Genomic DNA, 24,761 nt, shown 5'->3' on the forward strand with positions numbered 1-24,761 from the left:
TGTAGAATTCCAGTACTTACAGAGAGATGATTGTATTACATGTATAGAACAGAATGCTTTCCAAAACTGTTACATCTACTTTCAAAGAAAGACCTTTTCACTCACAGCAGATCCCCACTAATTAAACCTTAAAAACGCAACACTGCTTTAGGAAGTTTCTATGTTCCTCAAAAACAGTTATTTTCATGTGTCAAAGGCTCAAAGCCTCTGATACTCTGTGGTGACAGCCTTTTAAATTTATCATAGCAAATTATTTAATCATTCAATTCTGGCTACACACATATTCACTGCACTCATTCATTAAATACAGTGTCCTAATTTTGTAACAGAAGACTGCAGAGACCTAAAGATTTCTTACCTACATTTTGTTAATGTAAAAATAAGCAAGCTAGGTGAAGTCAGTCCCCTCTGTGCTCCATTTTCCAAGTTTTGATTATTCCCACAGGCCACTTAAGAAATAGTGATGTGTTCATAGCACACTAGAATTGATTATATTCAGGTAACAGGAAGCCTGCAGGAAAGCAGCATAGAAAGAAGGTAAAAATACCCTAGTCCACCAGATGATGTTATGGCTCGTGACTTAAAATATTTAGCTTAGTACTAGGCTTTTCTTCTTGGAATAGTACTAATCTGTATTATGATAGTACACAGCTATCCTGTTTTCTAAGCGCAATATAAAGCTAGAACAAAATGCTTTTTACACTCAACTTACAGTGTATGTAGCTGGGTGTTAAAGACCTTCATTCAAGTTAGCTGTTCAAATACAGGTGTATAAAAACCTGTGCTCACCTTATTGTGGTCCAGTCAATACACATTAATTGTACAGAGTATCCTCAAACACTTTCAGGACCCTTGCATTCTGGGAAAATACAGAGCTGTCCAAGAGCAGCATACTAAAGAGTTTTCATCTTAAAACGTGCCCCTTACAACTATTGTGCTCAAATGAAATATGGGAAATATTTGACACTGACAATTTGACACTGAAAGCAGTGTCAAAACAGGAATGTTCAGCAAAGTGATCACATGCTCAGAAGATTTGATCATAAATTTCCATAACACGTGCTGCAATTTCTAACAGCCATTACAACATTAAACTTGGAATAGTCTTTGAAAGTTCTGCTTAACTAGGTGGGCCACAAGTTTGTTTGAGGAAGTCTTGAGTGTTTCTTTTGTTGTATGAACCTGTTATATCGACAAACATATAGACAAATATGAAAAAGAGAGATTATGCTATTGGGTTTTTTTTTTCTGCTAAGGGTTTTCCTTCCTATTATGCAGATTAAATAATTACTTTTTCATTAGTTCTCTTCTGATCTCCAGCACGTCATTACTTTGTAGACTTTCTTCACTCCAATCCAGTATTTTTGAGTACAAGATTAATTATAAGAAAGTGCTTCTGTCCTTTCTTAAAATAGATTCTGAGTGGGAGCACATGCCATCATGATCCTGTAACTCATCAGGAAATTATGACGCAGTACCATCTTATTCTAAAGGCACCTGCTAGCTTAGATATGGACAAGGTCATGTCAGCACTTCTTATGTTTTTCAGGACTATTTTCCTTACCAGCTTAAAAGAAGTCCAGCAAGCAAGAAAAGACACGGTGTATTTTTTCAAGAATAAACAAACAAACAAACAAAAAAGCAACCAAAAACCCCAAACCAAAACCTTGACACCAATCACTTTGAGTAACTTCAATTCCGATTTTACACAGGAGTTCCACTACCAAAAAAATTAATAACTGCAAAACCACTAAGAGTATATAATTAAAAAATACAATTAACTACACCAAGGATTTATTTATCTAGGAAAGCAACAAACCGAGGGGAGGGGAACAGATTTCAAATTATACTTTCTTTCTTCTTTTTTTAAATTGTATGGCATGCAAATAAGGGTGTTGTAAATGGGGAAGAGTGTTAGGGAGAGCTCCTCTCAAATTTTTTTCCTGCTTGTTACAATCTTCTTAAAGCACACACAAATCATTTGTGTTAAGGGAAGACACTGAACAAGACTGCATCAGAGAAACCATGAAAGAAAAACGTTTCTAAGAGAAACAGACAGTTATTTTTCTTTTCTTTAAAAAAATGTTTCTTCTTATTTAACTTTGTTTCTTCTTATTTAACTTAAACAACTGAAAGGAAAATCTCATTGTCCAGCAACTTAATTCCTTCAGGTGTGTTAATAAAGCATACAGGCTGGGTGATCCCAGAACTTTCTGACTGCTAAGATATTTTTATTTAAATGGCAACAAAAAACAGTGCTCCTACTATTACTACATTCAAATATTTCATAAACATTCTTGATGTTTTCTCATCATCTGCATGGCTTCCGAATCCATGGTAGCATGTAATAAGAGTGGTTTTGCATACAAGTAAAACTCAGGTCCTCAAGCTCTATGCAAAGCAATCCAACAAACACCACGGGATTTCCCTACACACAGAGATAATACGTGCACTTAATTCTTCTGGTGGAAACTTTACAGAAGGCTAAAGTCCACCAAGACACATGCCAAGAAGTTCATATGCAAGGTAACACAGAGATTACACTTGAGGCAGCATACACATACCCTGTGAAAGGATGGTAGGAGGTGCTGTGTAAAAGCACTGCACAAGGGTCTACAAATGGTTTGGGCCTACCAACCCAGGACTTTTCCTGTAGATCCATACTGGATTATAGCAAATACCACAGAGGCAAGGAACTTGGGTTTAATTCCCTGTTAACATATGAGGATCTAAAACCACTCATTTATTTCCCAGAAGAGTACTTCAATTAAGAAACTAAAAGGATGGATGGTAACAAGCTTCTTATCTGCTAAAGCTAGGTAACTACCCAGCTAAAAATTAAAATGCTATGGCATCTGGACAATTAACAAGAATCACACCGTAGCCTTATAGCTGGGGCACTCAACTGGGAGAGAACACCTAGATTCTAGTCCCTGCTCCATGTACTATTTCTGTTTAGTTACTTACCCTTGAACAGGAAAAGAAAATGCAACAATAGTTTAAAATGCAAATATTTGAACCCTGTTCTCTTCCCTCCCACTGTGCCATCCAAACTATTAAGTTTAAAATACTGAAGCATCACTGCATCTATGTCTCTCTTTGGAACAGGCCTACGAGGCATTACAGATACTTGTTTTTGATTGACTACTTATCTCTCTCTTCAGAGATACAAGATTTCTTAGAATTTGGGTATGTCTTCAGCCATGGAGCCTTTTTAATTTCACAAGCGTGTGGCTAGGGATGTAGCTCTTAATAGCACTGTTGCACAGAGAGAATACAGGCAATGCATTCCATTTTAAAGAATATTTAAAGCTGCTTCTACTTTTAATACAGCATTCATTGGAGCAATGAAAATATTCTCAAATCAGTATTTGCAGAACTGGATCAACACAATATTCTCTGCTCAGAGAGCATACAAACTCTAGTAAATCCACCTCACAAGTCTAAAACAATGACTTAACACCCTCCTCTGCCCCTGACATCCATCATCACACCGTATGTTAACGCTAACCACCTTCTTGTGTCAACTGCAGCTTTTCTTTCTCTTTTTTTTTTCCCAACTTGCATCTGGTGGATCATGTACTATTTTTTATTTGTCTTCATTCAAAAATCTTCAATCTACCCTTAAGACACAAAAGAAAGGTAATGTTCATATAGATTAGTCAATATGACAAATTAATTGTGAAATGTTTGTTCATTCTTTTAGAAATTATTATATACTTTCATTAAGTTAAAACTACTGGTGCTTCTTCAACTTCTCATCTCAAATTCTTATTCCCTGAAGCAAGGAAGGATGCAGTCAGAAGTAAAAGCTCAGATGTCAAAGGAAGGCAAAATGTATCATTCCATGTATGTCATTTCCAGTAGACTAGTAGTGCCTCAGTAAATTAAGAGGTTTGTAAACCTTAATTATTAAAAAAATATATAGTTATTACTCTTAGAATACTATTTTTTTATTTCAAGTCTTTCCTTTAGTTTAATGACTGCACTTTAGGCCTCATCCAGAAAGGGTAAAAAATTGGTAATACCCATTACGACAGACTATGAGGAAAAATCCAAAGCCTCTTGACTCTGTTATAGCAAAGTATACAACAAAAATATACATTACGTAATTCTAATATACAGAATTATACTTCTCTGGACTAGCTAATATGAACACACTAGTGAGTTCATACTTTAGTGAGGCATTTATTTAATACAGAGTAGACAAACTATTTCTACAGAATTTTAGCTATTCAGCTAACAAATTCTAAACTAAAGTATTCTGCTAAAAAAATGAGGAACTAAAGAGAATGAGACCAAGAACAAAGCTGTGTCCATGTAATGCTTTCAAGACATCTAATCCGGTTTACTTGATGTCAAAAGGCTTAGTAAGAAACAATATTCATCACTCTTTCAAAACAGAAAAACTAAAGTGAAATGAAATTATTATTTATGTTCTAAGACCATCTCTGAACTGCTACATTTTGGTTTTGTATATGATCTGCAGGCCCTTGATGCAGGGACTGTTATATAGATATTTAATAAATGATATCTCATTTAATATTCAAATTGACTGTGGCCTCAAGGGATGTCTTAACTTATATATTGCATTATACTAGTTCTCTCAGAAATTCTTAAATACCCAACAAGCGTGTTTTACTAGTACACCATATTTTAAAAGTCAGGATACAGTAGCCAAAGTTAATTATGAGAGTGAATCCAAGCTAAAACAGAAATCAAAGTTTATTCAAGAACCTCTCATATCAGTTTACTACTGCATCTTGTCCTCCAAGACTAAAAAAACTTTTTTTTTTTTAGCAAGTAGCCTATCTGGAATGGAAGTTTCAAGACTTCCTTTTTACCTGAGAATTCAGAAAGTACTTATGTAAATAAAAGAAATGTACAAAATGTAAAAATAATAAATAATGTATTTTGGCAGAAAGAACTTCATACACAGAGAACAATGCTATCAGTCACAATTCAGTATATCTCAAATTACATTGAATATAGAATAAATCACAGAACAGTGTTATGTTGTGCAGTACTGTGAGCTTTAAACATCTTTAAACCCATCCTTATTCAAATGATCTCATATGAGCATCCAATGAAAGGATTTACTTTAATTACATTCACATCCATAGTTTAAAAAAATAGTCTGTATCTTAAGAGGCATCATCAACACAGTAATTGACATTAGACAGTTGTGTAACAGCCCAGGGGAACATTGCAAATGTATTACATTGACTCAAATGGAACTAACAGTTACAATGTATACTTTTCATTCTCATTAGAAAGGAAATCCCTTGAAAGTATGGAAGTTGAATTTCCATTTCTGATTCCAGTGAAGAGACAAGAAAAAGAGATGAATCTCCAAAGGTTTTTCAAAAGCTACAAAAAACTAACATGAGAGAAGTAGAAATACTACTCACCAATTGTAGAAAAACCAGAAGCCAACAATGCAAACAGACAAAAGATGTTCATAAAAGTCTTTACAGGATGTGTACCAGATGGCAAAGCCATACAGTGGACAATTCAATTGTCTTGCTTCCTTGCACTGACCTATAAACTGCCCGTATTCATGAAGAAAGGGGGCAGACAGATTAGTAGAACAAGCTATAAAATTTCTTATAGGTGCTTTCCATCCGGCAGAAGGCCACACACAAAGGAAAACTATACTTTTCTACCTGTCTGACTAACAGGTAGACAAAAAATGCAGAAGAACACAGAGCTCAGCCTAACAAAATCTACAAGGAAATGACTGGTTTGGTAGACAGCAGTGGATATTGTCTATCTTGATCTCAGTAAGGTACACACCTTTCCTTCACTTATTAAACTGACTATCTCAACCAATGAGTTTCCTCAGTTTTGCTTTTCTGATTCTGTCCCTCATCCTGCTCGGGGGCAGTGAGTGAGCCTCTAGGTGGGGGCTCAGCTGCTGGATGGGGTCAACCCACACAATCACCTTCAGTGATTTCTTTCAATTACTTCCTTTGTTCCACATAAAAGAAGTACACTCTGCAGATATATCCTCCTGGACAAGAGACTAGTAAAAAGCTCACTGGCTGCAAAATAAAATAAACACAGGGAAAAAAATTAAAGTCTTGAAAGAATCAACATTAGTACCATGGTCAAAAGTGGTAATATTTACAAGCAGTTTTATACAGGAAAACACATCCTTCTCAGAGCTATGCTAATACAAGAAAGATGGAGTTTGGGAAATAAAAGTATTTCACTGAGTTGCCTAAGAAGACATTCAAGAACATGAGGTAAAGTGGGAGATATGCCTTGTCATCTCTTAGATTAAAAAAAAAAAAAGAAGGAAACAATAAAATGAGAAAACAAAGATAATTATGACGATGCACCTGATAACCTGATAATGAAATCCTGAGATTCCAGGAGATGTCAATTCAAAGCAGTTATGAACAAAAAAGTTCCAAGAAAAGAAGTACTTCACATTTAGTAGAAATTCTATAAGAAAGCCTTCGATCTAGTTGCATTCAAGAGGTTGATTTTTTCTTCTAACACCAAAAACAATTTCAATGAGATATATGATGTATTTGATCAACAAACTGTATCAAGACACACCCAAATGAAAATAAAATTAAACAAAAAAACTCCAACATTGTTAAGAAAGATTTCAGTATAGCTTGTCAGGTTACAGGCAACAAAAGATATTAGTCAGTCCCAAAGGAAGTATGCCTTTGTCAATTCACAAAAGAGTAAGACTTACACAGGAACAGAAATAACAGTAACTGAAGAGTATTTCCAAATAGCAAAATAGCAGAAAGGCACTGAAAAGCCATTTCCAGAATTTAGCCACCACAATTTAAACCAAATGCAAAGATTAAAAGTCAGACATGGAAGAAAATGACAGCAAAGGAATCTGTTGGCCTTACTTTTTTATCTTCCATTGTTTTTAAAGAAGAGCTAAGGCCTCTAATGCTTTATTATCTTGCAATCGTTAAGCGTAGTAGTATGCTCAAGCATTTTGCTCCATGGTGAGAAGGTGAAATGAAAAAGTAACTGCTGAAAATCTTGTGAGTACTTCCCTATGCCCCGCCTTTTTTGTATCAGTTGTAATAGGAGCCATAATTAAATTCTGAAACCTCAGCAAACACTCAATAGTTCTATAGAGTTTAATAAAGACAAGTAATTAAAATAAACAGAACCTAATGTTCTTGTGAAGGCAGACATTAGTGAAGTAGGAGCAGATTCACAGATCAACCAGACACCACCCAGAAGTATCACAATTACTTCCAAACCAGGAAGCCAAACATTTTGTATCCAAAAAAGAGAGAAATATCCCACGAACTCAAAACCAACATATGCTTCTGTGAGCATGATTAAGCGAAAGACAGGTAATTGAGTTCTGGACCACTATAGGCAGCCTCAGGTCACCCACTCTGAAACTGCAATCAGTGGCCAATGGGTGGTGCACAAGGCTACTAGATGTAATGGTATCCATTCAATCTTTTTGAAGAATGTAACTTCTGATTTTGGTAAAAGTGCACTACAGTAATAATACAAGTTTTGAAGGCCTGGTAACAGTATATTCTCCAAGAACATGGGCCACTAATGTCTTGGTCAAAGACCAGTTTTTCTCATGCATTATTAGTACAAGAAAAAAACCCTATCTTCTTCCTACTGGCAGCAACTTGTTCCCATCTCTGCTGTGTGGGCACAAGCATTTACTCATAGTAAACTGAAAGAAATTCACTGAAAACGAGCTTGGCAAAATACTATCATCTACATCAGTTCACCTTTCGTTCACCATATATAGGAACAATTTTGCTGGGACAAATGAGAGCTCATGGACACATGAGAGCTCTAAATAGGATTAATTTCGCCATTAATAAAATGGAGTAAAAGACGAATTTATAAAGAATTGCTAAAAGATTCAATACTTGTCAGCTTCCAGTAAGACTCAGTAAGGGATTTTTAAGGAGAGACTATTGGGATTACAAGCCTCTGGTATATATGTTTATTACTCTATTCTTCTTATAAAAACAATTTCCTAATTTTGCCCTTGTTAAACTTTTCTAGTAAACGAGACACTTGTAGATACCTACAGGGGCATAATACTAAAGCACACAAATCTTTTCCCCCTGTTAGCTGGTCTGCTGTCCATTAACAACCTTTATGCCTCATTTGTATAACCTTGGTCTCTACATTCTTTGCTAGAGGCTATTATTTATGATATGGTTTTGATTTATAAAATGTGGCTATGAATTCCCTCTACAGTTTCTTTTTCTCACACTTCCCATAAAATTCCATTTTTATTATTAATCTGTAACTTTTTTTGGACAAAGTGGTTTTTTATGTTATGATTGCTTTTTCAGTGACTACAGCATTTTAGTATTTTCTGCTATTTTTAAAACCACACTTCCACTACAGATGTACCTTAATGCTGAAGATGCTGCTTAGATTGCAACTCAGTTTAGCTAGCTGCCTTTATCTCCAAACACTGCCTTTCGATACCAAAACCACGGGCTGTACACAACAGCCATGGAGACGGTGGAAACACACAGTATCGGACAAATGCACAGACCAGCAGGCTTGAGTTGCATCAAATGCACATGGTCCACAGACCACAGTTATACAACTAAACTATCCTCCTTCTTCATCCCAATCCCTCCCCCTTTTTAAGGAAATATCAAGAATCCTAAAGCCTAACTTACTCACCTAGCTGATGCCTGTGACTGGCTCTTCCAGTTACCTCCATCACATGCATAACAGTCCACTCAAAAGAAAGGTAATGATTCTGCTCAGGTCAGCAAGAAGGACAAAAGTGAAACTAGAAGATGATCTTGCATGCAGATGTTTTATATAGTTGATGTACAGACAGATTTCCAACAAAAAAATAAGTCAACAGCATATCAACTGCCATTTAGTACATATCAGGTTAGCAGCCTCGAAGGTTGCATAACAGTTAATTTGATTGGTAAAGACATGCTTAGAAAAACTATACTGAGTGCTAGTAAGATGACAGACTGACTGGTGGCAAAGAAGTCCCTCAAGCAGAAGGCAACTTAGATCTGGTAAAGATGGGTAATGTTTCATTGTTTTTTAATTATTGATACATACTATAATAAATTTTTATGTGCATATCTATACTAATTATATGTATATAGTCTTCAAATTAGTTCTGTCAGGAGTACTAGAGTCAATAAGTTAGAAAAACGAAATGTTAGAAGTTTTGACTATTAAAAATTAACACATTCATAAAAAGAGTTGCTACTTGCCTGTAAATGTGTAACACAGTGTTCACCTTTCCCCAAATTTAACACCGCAGAAGTCTAATGTTCAGCTTTTCTAGTTACCTAACATATGCAAGTTCCCAGATGTTCAGTTCTTCGTTAAGCACAAATGCCTAGCACTTCATACTCACCTAGTTACTACTCACAGGAATCAAAGATGTTTACATACAAAACAGGAAAATACATCTTGACTACACCCTCCTATAAAAATTTCCTATAATGCACAAAGCCCATGGTCTTCATGAGCTTTGAAGTCCTTTCCAGCCCAGGCCATTCCATGATTCTGTGATGCATCTATCTGATGCTCCTAGTCCTGACAAGTAGATCGGAAAATCTAGACCAGGTGAAGCCAATCAGGTGTCCAAGGTGCTTCCTGGGGTGATAATGGCAGAACAGAGTGTTAAACACACCTTCCCAGCTCCAGAAGGCCACTTTGATCAAGGCTGAACTTGATGATCTTGGAAGTCTATTCCAACTTCAATTATTCTAGGAAATCCTTCCCTTCCTTCACTATGTTTTTTTTTTAACTGCTTATTATTCAGCAGAGGCTTTGATCACAAAAAGCTAGTAAATATCACCAAGAGAACACATGGCCTGACAAAGCAATACTTGCAAGAAAGGAGACAACACAGCCAGATAAAGGAGTATCAAGACTACCTTCCAAACTGACACAAGTGAACTGCACAAAACAGATTACATCTGTTTGAGCTGTGTTCAGAAAGCAGAATTCCCATCTCCCACATTTACCCATCCCACCCGTGCAAGCCAGCTCCTCTCTCAAACTGGTACTCCTGAAGTCTCTTGCTGAGTTGATTCAGTTTGTTCAGGCTGAAGAAAACTAATCTCTCAAAGAGTAGTTTTCCACTAGGTTAGCCAGTTAAATTTGTTTTGCATAGGGGGGAAAATGGCAGGATAGAAGAGTACTAAGAAGGAATAGAAATGAAAAAAACATGACAACAGAGGTAAAAAATTGCCAGTCTTGCTCACCATCCACCTACTGGAGCAAAAGTCAGCAGAACTCAGTGCTGAACCAGATCACACAGCTGATTCAGCTCAAAAGGATCCCTTTTTTTCTGGCAGATTCAGTTTTAGCTGTTTCAGTTCCCTGCCTGCACAGCCACATAACAGGTTATGCCAGCACAGCACAGCATGGCAGTGAACAAGCAGCACTGATGATAGAACCTTTGCCAAAATTCCATATGGCATAAGATTAAACCTGGACAGAGCCCTGTTAGGCTCTAAAGCAGTGACCACAGCAGACTGCATGGTACACCTGAAGAAAATTATCTCTGAATAACTCACCTTGAGACGTAGTGAATGCAGGAAGATAAAATTCCTAACAAGGTGCTGCATGTATTTTCCTAACAGATGAGGCAGGGAGGGCCTGTTCAAACTAAGTATTAGTGTAAACATGCTTCTTCTGTTATTTCTTCATCTATAGCTTTGATAACAATTTGTAATTCTATGGCTAATTTTGGTCATTTGAAATACTTTTACATACTACTGAACTTTATTTCAGGCTAGTTTAAGTTAAGAGTAATTTCAAGGCTAGTTAAAAAATGCATGTCTCACTGTCTCCAGAGTATCCAAAGGTTATGCCCTAATTAATCCACATCACTTTCACACAGGAACAGTTCAAGAGTCAGTATCTTTCTGGTCACTTTGCACCCTTAGGAAAGCCTCCTCCGTGCTGCCCACTGGAAGATGTCTCTGGCATGCACAAGAATTCTAAGAGGTACACATAATCCCATGGAGGCAAAAAGCAGCAAATAGTGTGTGTATATTAGCTCTCGTGCTTGTGGTTCAAGAGTGTGGCTTTTGAGCTACTCCTGACAGTCCCCAGTCAACATACTTTGATTCACAGTGAAGAGAAGAATCAAAAACACTGAATTCATCTTGAACAAAACTAAATGAGATGTACTCCAAGAGTGCATCTAATGCACTCCAACAATGACTGATGTCACTCCATGGGTTTTGAGCAAGCGTGAGCCACAACATCCTGAACAGTGCGAATGTGAAACCCCCAGTACAAAGATCTGCTTCTCTAAGGCAGCACTACCTGCTAACATAGACTTAAATTGAATGAAATCACAAAATTAACTTAGTGAATTACAGTCAAAAGGCTTATATAGGTACAGCACAAAATAATTTATTTTTTTTTTAAATTGCCTACTTATCACTGCAGAATTGAGAGTACCTAATTATCCAAACATAAAGAATTTCTGCATTTGCTTGGGTATTTTTTTTCCTGCAATGGCTGCTACTTGGAACATCAGCATCTAAGGGGTGTTAAGTTTAAATTTATACTTTGAAGGAATTACAATATTTATTTTACTGTTGCCTCAAATGGCTCCAGGCTCATGTTTTCACAACATCTTAAACATCGAAAAAGCTCCTGAATGTGCCCCAATCATTCCATACTTTCTAGATGCTAATAAGATCTCGACCATTCATTTTAAAGTAATTTTTCTCCACATATTTTTTCATACACACAGCTGAATTTACTTTCTGGAGGCTGTAGCACAGGTAAAACATTTTTAGCAGGTGTTTGTCCACTGCAGAAAAAGTGTCCTAGGAATAATCTGAAGACTTGCTAAAATTATTCTGGAGTGTAGTAGAAGCTGCTACTATTCTGGTAAGAAATACTGAAAATTATTACTATTGCACATCAAAAATCTCCCTTACCATTTGATGAGTCGTCACAGCAACTTAACACATAACAATAATGAAATACAAGACAAGCTATCAAGGAATTAAGAGATTTTTCTAATACCAAAGATAATCCATGATGTCCCAGTTTAATACTATACAGAAATTTGCCTCAGATGCCTTTTCCAGAAAGATGTTCTGTTCATCAAAGGACTCAAAAAAAGTCTACTTGAACCCTTTTCTGACAAAACAATGGTGAAATGACAACTAGTATTTTCACTAATTCTCTTTGATCAAGTGCCAAGCCAAAGAGAAAAGTCGTGTACAGAAACCATTGTGCATGAACTAGAGTTATACCCTTTAGAATAAAGAAATAGGAACAGGCAGGTGAGCTTCCTTGAAGCTTAACGATCACAGGAAATTCTTCATCAGTTGCTTTTTTCAGCAGTTGCTTTTAACATGAACTTTGGAATTTCCATTTTGATCCTTGATGCTTAGGAAAAAAGCCTGAGTCTCACTCAGATAAGAAGGTCCTGTACCCTGGAGACACCAGTAATAGCTTTAATTCTTACCATGCTGGAATTTAACTGGCAAGATCAGACCTAAAGGTTTGACAGCTTACCTAGGAACAGGACACATCTCTAAAAAACAGATGTCAGAATAGCATTAGATTCTGAAACAGTTGAAGTATACCCAACTTGAACCACATCCATGTTACTAACATGACCATTCCCAACTTTTTGAAGCTCTGTGCTTGCCATCTGTCCAAAGAATTATGTCATACAGCACTACCCTACAGTCACGTTACTTGAAAAGATTTCTCTCGAAAAATCTCAACATGCCTCCTAGGACTCCTGGTTTATTCTACGTATTCTACTGGTTTGTTCTTTTCTTTATTTTGCTAAATAAATGCTGGAACAAATGTCTGGATGACCAGAACAGGAATGGTTTGGAATCCTTTACAATGGCAGGTTAGGAGGGAAAGCAATTCCCCCTGCAGACTTTTCGGTCTGTTTGATTACAGTGATCATTAAAAAAGCCTATCATCAAGTATATTTTACAATAACTAGAAGTATTTTGATTTAGATTTAGCTAAAGCTAGTAGTTCGAGAGTTATACCTCACTGACCTACTACATCTATCAAGGCAAAGGATGGTTACCATTAGAGTAACCATCCAAGAAAGAATTCCTTTAGGACAGCATAAAAACAGGAGGAGAAAAACTTGGAGATTACAAAAACATTCCCCAAAAATTCCACTTTATATATGCTATTTGTCTCATAATATTCTCTCAAATTTTTTCAGAGTGTGAAATCAGAGTACACTAGCCATAGTAAAGTTTTAATGAGCAGGAGTTACACACATAAGAACACCTGTTGCAACTTTATCTCAGCATCCCTGGAGTTTTCTGAGCATTATCTACAGAAACACTTTGTCCCTGCCCTATCTTTTAAAGATATGTTTCGCAACTTTTTTCCTCAGTGTGCTTAATTTACAGCTTATTTCTCCAAGGAAGCTGATTTTGAGAATCCTTGATTTGCTGTAGGCTTATTTAATGCCTCCCCTTGAGTATTCACACAACTAAAAAGGGAAATTAGGCTAAAAAAAGCGGAAATAAGAAGTACGTATTCCCTTTAATCTTACGGGGTATTTTGCCTTTTTTTTTTCTGGAAACAAGTATTTTTCTTAACAGATACGTACTTACTTTAGGCATTTTGCTGCTTTCTCCCAGTTTTTTTCCTGAGGTGAAGTTTCTGACAGGGAGTACATAATATGCCTTTGGCTTCTCACGGTCTACATTGCTATGCCACCACTCTACAGCTTATGAAAGGACCACATACATGGGAAACTACCTAATGCCTCGAAACCTTTTTCCAGAAACATCCTGCCACGCCACACTTCCCTAGGACAAGATTTGCAGGTACCTAGGTAAAAGGATACATACCTGCCCAACAATAATGTCTTCCCTTTTGCAGTCTGCTTTGTCTTCCTAAACCCATGAGAACTGTCTCAAGAAGGGGTAAGAAACAGCAGAGTAGAAGTGTATTGGTTTGCAGAATTCCTAACTAGTGCCACATTCAATGTTTCTTCAACAATTATGGAATGAAGACTTTACAGACTTCATCTCACGTCTTTCTATCAATTCCTTCCCAAGTGGCCTATCCTGGGACATTAAGAGCAGCTTGCTAAGAGAAAAGGGAATTTTTCTTTTTAATGGCAAGCATCATTTGCAGAGGTCCTAGAAACCTTTCCCTTCTGATGCAGATCTGCAGGACACTTTACTGCAAATCATTTTAATTCCTGACGTATGCATATTATTTTTCACTCATACAACTTCCCATAAGATGATTCTGAATAAACAATTCACTTCCTAGATTTCAGTATGAATATAAATGCTCTCCACCATACATTTACCCCCTCCCCCCAAAAAAAGAAAAAAAAAGCAAAAAAGAAAAAGCCAATAGTCCCCTCTCCCCAAAAAAACCCCCCAAACCCAATCTAAAACACCAGGAAAAAAAACAACAAAAACCCCCACACCATATACTTTAACATATACTTCCCACTTTTAACTCTCAAAAGTCATATATGATAGCGAGGAAAACCAAAAAAATACATGCAAGAAAGATTATTTAAAGGAAAAATATTCCACATAGATTTTAAATTCCCCACAATACACAGGACAATGAAGAAAAACAACAATTTCATAACTACACAGTAAGCACTAAAAGGCCCCAGAAGTATTATAGTTCAAAGCCCACATGTATTCTGCTTCTTTGCTTTATTACATAATAAGTGATGTAATTTAATTAGAAAAAGTATTTCTGAGAAAATGTATTTCTACAGCTGTGATCCTAAATACATAAGCAATACTTAATATATTTATTATATTGGTCTACGTATATAATTGGTATGTTGAATACATAATGAAGTGCCATACCACATATAAAACTATTAAAGATTACTGCTCTAGGTAACTCGCATATGGAGCTAAATTAATGTTGAGTCAGTTCTTTCAGGTCTTGCTATATATCAAAAAACACTCTACTGCTCAAAATAGATTTTCTTATACACAGCTATTCCCTAATCATTGAAGTCACACAGTGGAATTCTGGTTTATCTTGTAGCAGAAGGAACAGACAATGCATTTTATTCCTTACAAAATATCGTTCACCCACATTGTAACAGTGGGATAGAGCCCAGTTTTGCCAGATTTTGCAAAATGTACACAGAATATTATTCTTAAGGGATTATGATATTTTTTTTCCACTTGACAAGTTAGGCATAAAATAGGCCTCGGTAAATTAGTATGAAAACAAAACAAGTAAACAAAACATCACATACAAATCTCTCACTTGCAAAAGGAGATTTTCTAAGATAACTGCCAAATTAAGTCTATTTTTCCCAAGCACTTTTTCATGCAATTACTGTTCCTTTTAAATTTTAACTTATTTTTCTCAATTATTTTTCTTGAGATTTAACAACAAAAAAAAAACCCAACCAAACACAAAAACCACACACAACCACAAGCCTGAAAGGCTGTTCTACTTTTTAATTAATTAAAAACATTCCACAGGAAAAAGGCTGCTACCTGATCATTTACTTTATGATTATTATCCTCCAATTCCCCAAGGACAGTTTTTTCAGGCATTCTGCTAAACTTTCAAGAAGAATTCTGTCATATACAACATTACTAATACAAAACCATTTCAATTTAAGCAGTAAAGAGCTGCATACTACATCTACATATAGGAACAGAATGTAAATTATTTCTTTTACTTAATCCACATTTCAAGACCTTAAAAATATTTAACAAGAACTAAAATTTGTTCTCATTTTTATTAATCTTGTCCTCCTGTTGCATAACAATCTCATAAATTGCAGACAACAAAAGTTATACCTGCTTATCTACAAAAAAAAATTTAAACCCTCTCAGCGGAACTGTTTTAACCATCAGAATACGAAAAAGATTTTCCCACATAATGAAAATTAACTTTTTTAGCTGTTAAAGTTAAAAATAAAGCAAAGTTAAAATCTTAACTTTTACTTCACAAAGGCACTGCACAGCAAACTTCTTTGCTTTTGAAGTGTAATAAATTTCAAGACAGACATTTTCAGAAAAGCTGTGGGTAAAATCCTAACATAATATAAAAGTTCCTCTCAACAAAGATGCACTACTCTCTCACTTGAAAAACAAACAATCAGACAGATGCGACTAAATCCACATTAAAGGTGGAATACTATGTCTGCATATCAGGCTTTTGTAAGTTGGACTGTCCAAAACATGGTCTGATGATCACATACTCTGTTATTGTCCAGTTAAGGAGGCCAGCAGACCAACTAAAGGTTTTCCCAGAACTAAGCCAGTTCTCATGAAATTCACAATCCCTAACTTTTAGGGTAAATAACGCGGAAAGTTTTCCTGCAGTACCAGAAAAGGAGACAAATACAAACCTAGAAAAGTAAATGAAAACATAATGTAATGGGTATGCTCTGTGCTGCTAAATATGAACTACAGACATGGAGCGTGGGTGAAGATGGAAGTCTTTCAACTGTATATGGATAAGTAAAGTCCAAATCAAGAAACACTGAATACACAAGACTTCTTACCCCTGTTCTATAAAAACACATAAACCTCCAAATTAATTGCCAATTCTTACATAAGTAGGTACTAATTATTTCCCAACTATACAGGGATGTTTTAATCTCTTGCTTTAGATGCTCTTAATTTCAGTGTTTCCATTTCTTCCCATTCAAAAGAAACAGTATTGTAGCAAACAAACTAAACAGTAAGTACAGTGGGATTTCAGTCACTTATTTTTGTTCCACACTGCACATTAAAAAAACAGGGGGAAAAAGCCAGGACTTCTTCCTCTTTTAGTTTAAAAGGTAAAGCACAGATAAACTATAAAATGGAAACTGGGCAATTTTATGGATCACATTCATGAGACATTAAAGCTTATCATCATAGCCATATCAAAAATCAGAAAGAAATGCTTTTGTGACGTACGGCTACAAATGGCAAAGAGGGAGATCTAATGTCTATGGACAAACTCAACATTATGACAGCCTTAGAGCTGAGAAAGATGAAAATCAATGTTGCTCCGAATCCAGAATGTTTTACTCTTAATGGAAGCGCAGCATTTCTCTATGTCCAGAATTTTCTTGCTGAACTAAGCTTTTGGAAGAAAACTAAGGCTTCCAGGAAAAGCTGCTGCCTTTAATCTGTTTTGAAGATGAGTGCCCAACAAGGCATAATTTTGGAGAGAAAGTCAGATTACAAGCAAAAAACTAAGCAACTTCAATTTAGACAATTAGACAGTAAGTCCCAGCAAAGCTACTGTCAGTCCTCACCCTCCCACACACACCTCTATAAGAAAGTTTATCACAAATTCCAATGCATGTCCAAAATATGACTAGCATCACCACCGAGAAAAGATCTTGCAACTTGCATGTTATTAATGAAGAGTCTTGGAGGAAAGTCATGAGAATGTTCCTCATAAAATAGGAGACAGGCATATAACTTTTTAGTTAGAAAACAGACAGCATATATATTCCTAAAACAGTCCGACCAATATATAGTGACATTCTCAGTATATCGTGCCCCATGTTTCTCAAAGATAATGTTTACAAAACATTGATATCAGTGAACTTCAAATCTGCCCAGGGAACTTCTTTGGGTGAGGTTGTCAAGTAGACAACGCCCTCACCATCTGAGAAGCGAGTTTGCTTCAAAGTGATGCATTCAGACACAATGTCCACACTGTATCATTTCAAAAAGCTAAGCGGTCTCAGACCCCTGTCATCTTTCACATTGCAGCATTAAGAGAACAAACAAGGTCTGAGGTTACACATTCACAAATATTTGCTTTATTGTCTAGGTCTATGGCAACAGCTATCCTTCAAAATATTCTAATCTTTACATAGAGGAAGAAAGGAAGAGTAATATACCTTAAGAAGAAACCATTAGTGAAGGGTTGCATTTCGCCAAAACCCCTTACTCCCTTCATAAAATATTTTTACAACCAAAGGTGAAAGGCTGTACCACTATATGAATGAAGCATTATTAGCCAACCCAAAATCTGACAAATTTTTATCAGGAATATTTGAGGGGGGGGGCCAAAACAAGAAAAACATGTAAGAAAACTTCAAGTTTTGACCAGCTATATTAGATACTTACTGGAAAGAAAACAAGAAGAGAGATAAGTAAGAAAATGAAGATGGAGAGAAAAAAAAAGACAAAATAAGAGCAAACAGGGAGAAATAAGAGTATGGTTTTTTCCATCAGGCTAGTGGAGATGGCAACATCATTTAGATCTCTCTGGACAGTTCTAGTCAAGGGTCTGCTTTAGCCTCTCAAAACAAGAAAGGTCACAGATTATGCAACTTTTACCAATGCCACCATCAGTGAAGGTGGACCTAATACTGATTCAACTCTGGGCACAGCACCTTTTCTACCCTTTTCTAGCCAAATTTAGCATTACAAAATTCTGTACTTACTAATCCAGGTTCAATAACCTGACACCACTAGTAACTGATTAACAACTGTTCTGTTTGAGATATTCCAAACACGAAAGGCTTGCAAGGGGCAACCAGAATAATTCAGATTTTTATTTTACTAAGGAAGCATCGGTGCACAACAGCACATACAGAGCATACATATAATCCAACCTTTACCATAAATGCATACGTCTCCTCTTTTGCATTTGTTTACCTACCCCACATTTCTTGTTACTCTGTGTGTGTTTCTTTTTTAAAAGAAGGTATCAAGAACATTTAAATTACAAAGCTTTGGCCATTGTTAGCCCAACTCTGTTACTCCATCACAAAAAATCTCCCAATCTGACATCTAGCATTGCAGCCCTTTTTATATCTATTTTACCCTAAGGGTAACCTCATGACAACATAACACTGAACCTCTACTATTTGCTCATGTGACTGCACTACATATCAAAGGTAGGAGACAGAAGACCTAGGTTTGGAACCTAAGTGAGCAGTATCTTTAATTTGAACACTTTATTAAACACTGGGGCTGAGTAGGACAGTTCCACAGTTGCACTCTTTTCACAAATTGCAAAACTTCTTAAAACAATAACACACAAATATTGGAACGCAATTTTCTACCCACAAACCAGTGAGACTTCCTATTCACATGAGACACAACCCTCTAGTTTACAAGTTTCACAGTTTTGCAATCTGTCATTTTGATATTTTCTACTGTTTCAGTAAAGAAGTTTAACTCTACAACTTTCTGTATAGCAACTCAAAAATAAATATGAATGACATTTGCAAATCCATAGATGCTGTATACACTAAAGTACTTTTCCTGATTTCGGGAAGACAGTTAATTCACGTTGAGAAAAATGTCCTAATTATGGACTCTATTCTTATCATTGACTCTTAATTAAGAGACCTTGACAGTTTGGATATAAGAGAAGTTAACAAGCAATATTTGTAAAAAAGCCCAAGATGCTACATTCTACATAATTTTGCATTTGAACACAGTAAGTTACTTTGGGTAAACAATAAACAAAATTTCTATTTCTCTAGTCCCTTGTAGTGGTCTTAATTTGTCACAAGTGAAAAAAGTATACATTTGTTTCTAGATGGAAACTAGCAATACACACATAAACACAGAGGTCTACCAACCACAAAGAAATACAGTAACTTATCCAAAACAAAACTGAATGCAGTGAAGCTAAGCTAAATGGCAAACTTTACTCACTCTGTATTAATATACTCTGGAGCCATGTGCATCAGTCTCTACAACAGACAAGACTAACAATGTGCCCAAATAATTTTTATATGTCCTCATTTAAAAATAAACACAGAAATTTACTCCAAATTAATTAAACAGAGTTGCTTCTAATTAAATTTAAATTCCATCTGCATTTGACCATAAAGTGCAGTAACAATTATTTTCTAAACTGTGCATACCAGGTCCAACAGGAACATAAATCTGTATTCCTGTGCTGGTAAGACCACAAGTATATACTGCTAAGAAAACAAACATATGGCTATGATCTTAATTTGAAAAGCTAAAAGATTCATGTTATTTATCTTATTTCTGATCAGTAAGCTATTCTAAATGATAAAATAAAAAAAAGTTTGGATACCTAATCTTTCCATTTCCACACCTATTCCTCCAGACACCAGCCAAGAAGCAATTATTAGTTCATTTCTATGAGAAAAATTCAGAAGAGTGAATTTTTTAGTTTGCTGTCTTTCCACAGCTGAAAAAGCACAAACAGCTAGGGGTTCCAAACCCTCCAAAGTGCAAATGTTCTCTTTCGGGGTTAAAGGAAATTCTAGAGCGAAAAATAATTAAGGTTAGTCCAATGTATGCTATTAAAGTAACACATTTATATAAAATTTTATTTCATGTCTAAAAACATACACAAAAAGGGGGCTAGGAAAACTGTTAGAAACCAAGGTGAGCCCTTTCAAAATGGCAAAATAATTCTTTGCAAAAATGTTCACTCTGGAATTCAAAACAATTACATGAAGGGGAAAAGAGCTGAAACTGTTCTGTTTGGTTATGACTTTTGGTTTTCCTTTAAAAACAAAAAATTAAAATCAGGCCACAAGCTCTTCTCAATGGAATTGCAAATTATGATACAAAGTTGAAAGAGTTTAACAGTGATCAAACAGGACTTATAGTACAAAGTAAAAACCAATATATTCTGAAAGATTATCTGAATCTGTTGCAAGACTTAATCGTTATTTAAATTATTATAACACTATATGTATCTGGTATTGCATTCTGAGAACAATTACATATGAAAATTATTACAACTCACTGATCAAAAGAAAATAACAATCCAAGTTACAGAACATCAAGTTGTACAAAACATGCAAAGAGCATTCTGTCAGCAGGTACCCCATTCTCACTTTAACTTTTACAGCAGTAGGTAGTGGCAGGCATGTCCTAGCCTTCAGGAACAAAGGGAACACCTCCCCCCCGCCCCGTCTGACTTTTGCATCTGGTCCAATCCACTCTGTCCTTATTAAAGATCTGACTGCCTGGAATTTGAAAGCAACGCTAAGGATTTCCACTTGTATCATACCCTGCTTTTCTAGCAGTTTACTGTCAAAATCATCCTGCGGCCAAGCGCTTCCAGGGAAGGGAAAGAGGGAAGGGCACCATCCCTCCGGCACTCCTCGCCCTCCCGGCGGCGGGATCAGCACCCGGCATGGGAACAGCGCCGGGGCTTCCCGCGGGCACGGGCGGTTCCGAACGTGCCGCTCGGGTTAAACACTGCCAGCGGTAACAAATAACCCTCGGGTTAAATCCAGGCCTCCTCTCCCATGAACGTACCCCCTTTTCAGTCCGAACATTCTCCGACTCCTAAGCAAGCTCACAACGCCGCTGTCCATGAACAGTCATGTCTTCCCAGGCTCCCGGTGAAACCTTCCCAGCTTGACGCCCAAAAATCTCGCTAAAATCTCTCGCGCCTTCCTCGCACAGGAACGCTATTTACGCCCTGATACTCCGGAACCCCCCGGGGCTCCGCTTCTGAGCGCAACGCGCGCCCCCCGGAGCGCCGAGCGCTGCGAGGCACCGACATACCGCAAAGGCCCCCCAAAGAGACCCCCGGCCTGCAACACACGTACTGGCTGCGGGAGCCCCTCTGTGCAGCCATCGCAGGTCATGTGCCAGGGGTTTATTAAAGGATCATCCGTGCGCTATGAGCAGCAGCATCATAAATGCCCTCCTCCCCCTCCCAACAGAGCGCACACAGGCATCCCCCTCGCCCAAAGCAAAGGCCAGAGAGGGGGAGGGGAAGGAGCCATCCCAAAAGACCTGTCGTGCGGAGCGTGCCGCGCTCCGGTATTCCCGCGGCCGGGAGCTCAGGCCGCCTCCCGCCCGGAGAAGGCAGGCCCGGCACCTGCCCGGCCGCAGCGGCGCCGGCAAGGCTCCCTTCTCCACCGCTTTCGCACTCACGTTCTCCGCCGCGTTCGGAGCAGCACTGCCGGCGTCCGGCCCCTCCGGCACTCGCCACCAGCGCGCCCCGTCCCCTCGGCGCGGTTACCCCGGGGCAGTCCGGGGCTGCGGGCCCGCCCGCCTGCGCAGCGCTGCCCAGCACGCCCGGCCCCGCGCTCACGCTGCCGCTCGGCCGGACGCCGCCCCCACGCCCGACCCCGGCCCGCCTCGGTACCGCGCGCCCACGCGCGGAGCGCGCTCCTGCGCGGCGGCGGCGGCGCGGCCGCCACCGGAGAAGAAAGCGGCCGAAGGGCACCCCGCAGGGCGGCCCCGCGGCGCGCACCGACCCGGACCGCCCCCTTGTGCCCCCGGCGCCGCGGGCGCGGGCCGTACCTGTGAGGACGCCGACGCGATCTGGTGGTTCGTGGTGTGAGGATTGATGCCTCGGACGCCATGTTCGCGGCGCAGCTCCGCACTGCGGGGGGGAACGGCGCGGGCGGCAGAGGGGGCGGGGCGGGGCGGGGCGGGGGCGGGCCAGCGGGTACAACGGCGCGGGCGAGGGGAGCGCGAGATCCGCGCGCGGCACCCGGCGCAGGCAGCACCAATCCAGTGCCGAGAGCGCCGGCCCCCAGAACCGCCGTCTGGTTACGCGGAGCTGAGAATTAAATTCCTCAGACCTCAGATAGTGGGAAAAGATCGGCAGCAAGGATGGTCATCATCCCGGCTTTTGGCTAGCATGAAATCACAGAATCGCGGAATCAGTTAGGCTGGAAAAGACCTCTGAGATCATCGAGTCCAACCTATGACCGAACACCACCCTATGGACTACGCCATGGCACTGAGTGCCACATCCAGTCATTGCTTGAACACGTCCGGGGATGGTGACTCCACCACCTCCCTGGGCAGTCCATTCCAATGTCTAATCGCCCTTTTTGTGAAGAAATACCTCCTGATGTCCCATCTAAACCTCCCCTGGTGCAGCTTGAGGCCATTTCTTCTTGTCCTGCTGCTTGTTACCTGGGAGAAGAGACCAACTCCCACCTGCCCACAGCCTCCTTTCAGGGAGTTGTAGAGACTGAGAAGGTCTCCCATGACCCTCCTTTTCTGAGTGAGAAATACAAAAACACAAAGTTTTTCCACCAACTTTTGAGTCCCCTTGGGCTCGGCCAGGTGTTCTTGGAACTTTCTCAGGCCATTTCCCTTCCCTCACCTGTGAGACCTTCCCCTTTCCTCTGAGCTTAAAGCTAAAGCAACAATTGTTTAGATAAAGCAACTTATTGTCATAGCAAGTATCTTTTTTTTGTCTTTCTGTATGACAGTGGAAACTCTCAAGAAGCAAATATTTAAACTCATTTTGGATGTGTAGGCAAATGTCTTCCACATTTAACAACAACATCATCGACTGCAAATGACAACCCACTGTCAAAATTCAAGCCCTCTTACTTCAGCAGGTATTTATATTTTAGGATATTCCAGTTGAGTTTTCAATGCTACCTTGTTAATAGACTCCATATTAGTCTCCTTTTGACTGCATACTAACAAGCAATTATTGAAAGAATTTGTAATTTGCGTAGGCATAAATGAGCCATTTCAGGAGTTTTCTCTAGCATATAATTTTCTCAGATGGACAACTAGCACAAAGAAAAACCAAAGGGCTGAAGAAATATCCTTTATCTCAGGGAAAGTCACACTAGTAGCACTTTGATGGGGTGGTGCACCAGCACACGATATCAGTATTTCTATATTGGCACAGCAGCTACAGTGTGTGCAGCCATAGAGACTGAGAATTCAGGCTCCAGGGATCTCTGGTTATGCAATGGTATAATACAACATATGTGGGTGGGTGTAAGCCTGAACCCAAAACAGCATGGCTACTGAAGATATACTGCATCGCTGGTGCTCATACTGCTGTTCCCTCACGGGTTCAGTCACTATGTGTTGAATATTCTGCCTTAGACAAGGAAAAAAGATATTTTTTTTTTTTGCAAACGTATCTGAAATTATCTAAAGTACAAGCAAATAGCTTGACATTTTGTAGCTTCCTGCAGAGGATTCTCACACCCTACACTAAAAACAGTATTGTTTATTCAGAGCATCTCACAGTCTCCCTGTGTAGCCTGTTGATTTGTTGCTCTTGTGGATGGTAAGAAAGAGGGGCAGAATTCAGATTTCACTGACAACATTAGGTTTATTACTTTCTGGCTTATAAATGCCTACTAGTGGGATTTGTATTAGATTTTTCTGTATAGAGATGTAGTAGATGATTTTATTAACATACCAAAGTAAGTTTACAAATTTTTTGAAGACTGAATAAAGAAGAAGCTGAAATTGATAATAGGGGGTTTGTTACTGTGATGTGAAAAGATGGTTAATATAATGGATCCATAATAGCTCAAGAGAATGGAATGATGTCCTGCAGTCAGGTTTGTGACAGAGTAAGGAAACAAGTGTGTGTGATGCAGAAACCTTTTACTGCAGGTAGACATTCTAGAAAATATGCTGGCAATCCACACCAGAGTCCATGTTGACTGTCCAGAGAAACACAAGTTTTCATCATCAAAGTCAATATACAGCCGATAGTCACATTTTGTCCCAGTCATGTCAAAGTATAACTCAACTTAGTAACATTTCAGCAAACCTTTTCCCTTTACCTGCCAGCTGTTAATTATCAATACCTCTCCAATAACTAAACCACCACTCTTTCATTAAACTGGCTCTGCCAGACATGTTTATTCCATGTAGTCTTAGTCTACTGGCCAACATCAAGGCCTTTCTTATTTTATGAGCACTACAGAATGACATATTTTAATTACTCATTTGGCTGTAACAGTTTTGGCGTACAGGAAGCACTTCCTTAGATACCTGTAGAAATCTTAATTTTTTTAAAAAATAGACTTCAGTATGATTACAAGAAGATACCAGTTTGTTGTCTTGATTGCAATGTGGGCAAGG

At 38.4% G+C, this 24,761-nt stretch overlaps 1 protein-coding gene across 1 annotated transcript in view; it reads right to left on the bottom strand.

Annotated features, from left to right (window-relative positions):
- The window catches only part of GPHN (gephyrin), a 287,967-nt gene extending 265,747 nt beyond the window's left edge, over positions 1 to 22,220 (bottom strand). The window contains exon 1 of the mRNA XM_018082606.2: positions 22,203 to 22,220. The gene's annotated coding sequence lies outside the window, so the exon portion shown is untranslated. The remainder of the gene's footprint in view (positions 1 to 22,202) is intronic.
- Positions 22,221 to 24,761: the final 2,541 nt, after the last annotated feature.

The sequence above is a fragment of the Manacus vitellinus genome, unplaced genomic scaffold (assembly GCF_001715985.3).
Source record: "Manacus vitellinus isolate BGI_N305 unplaced genomic scaffold, ASM171598v3 scaffold_6_pilon, whole genome shotgun sequence".
Taxonomy (NCBI): domain Eukaryota; kingdom Metazoa; phylum Chordata; class Aves; order Passeriformes; family Pipridae; genus Manacus; species Manacus vitellinus.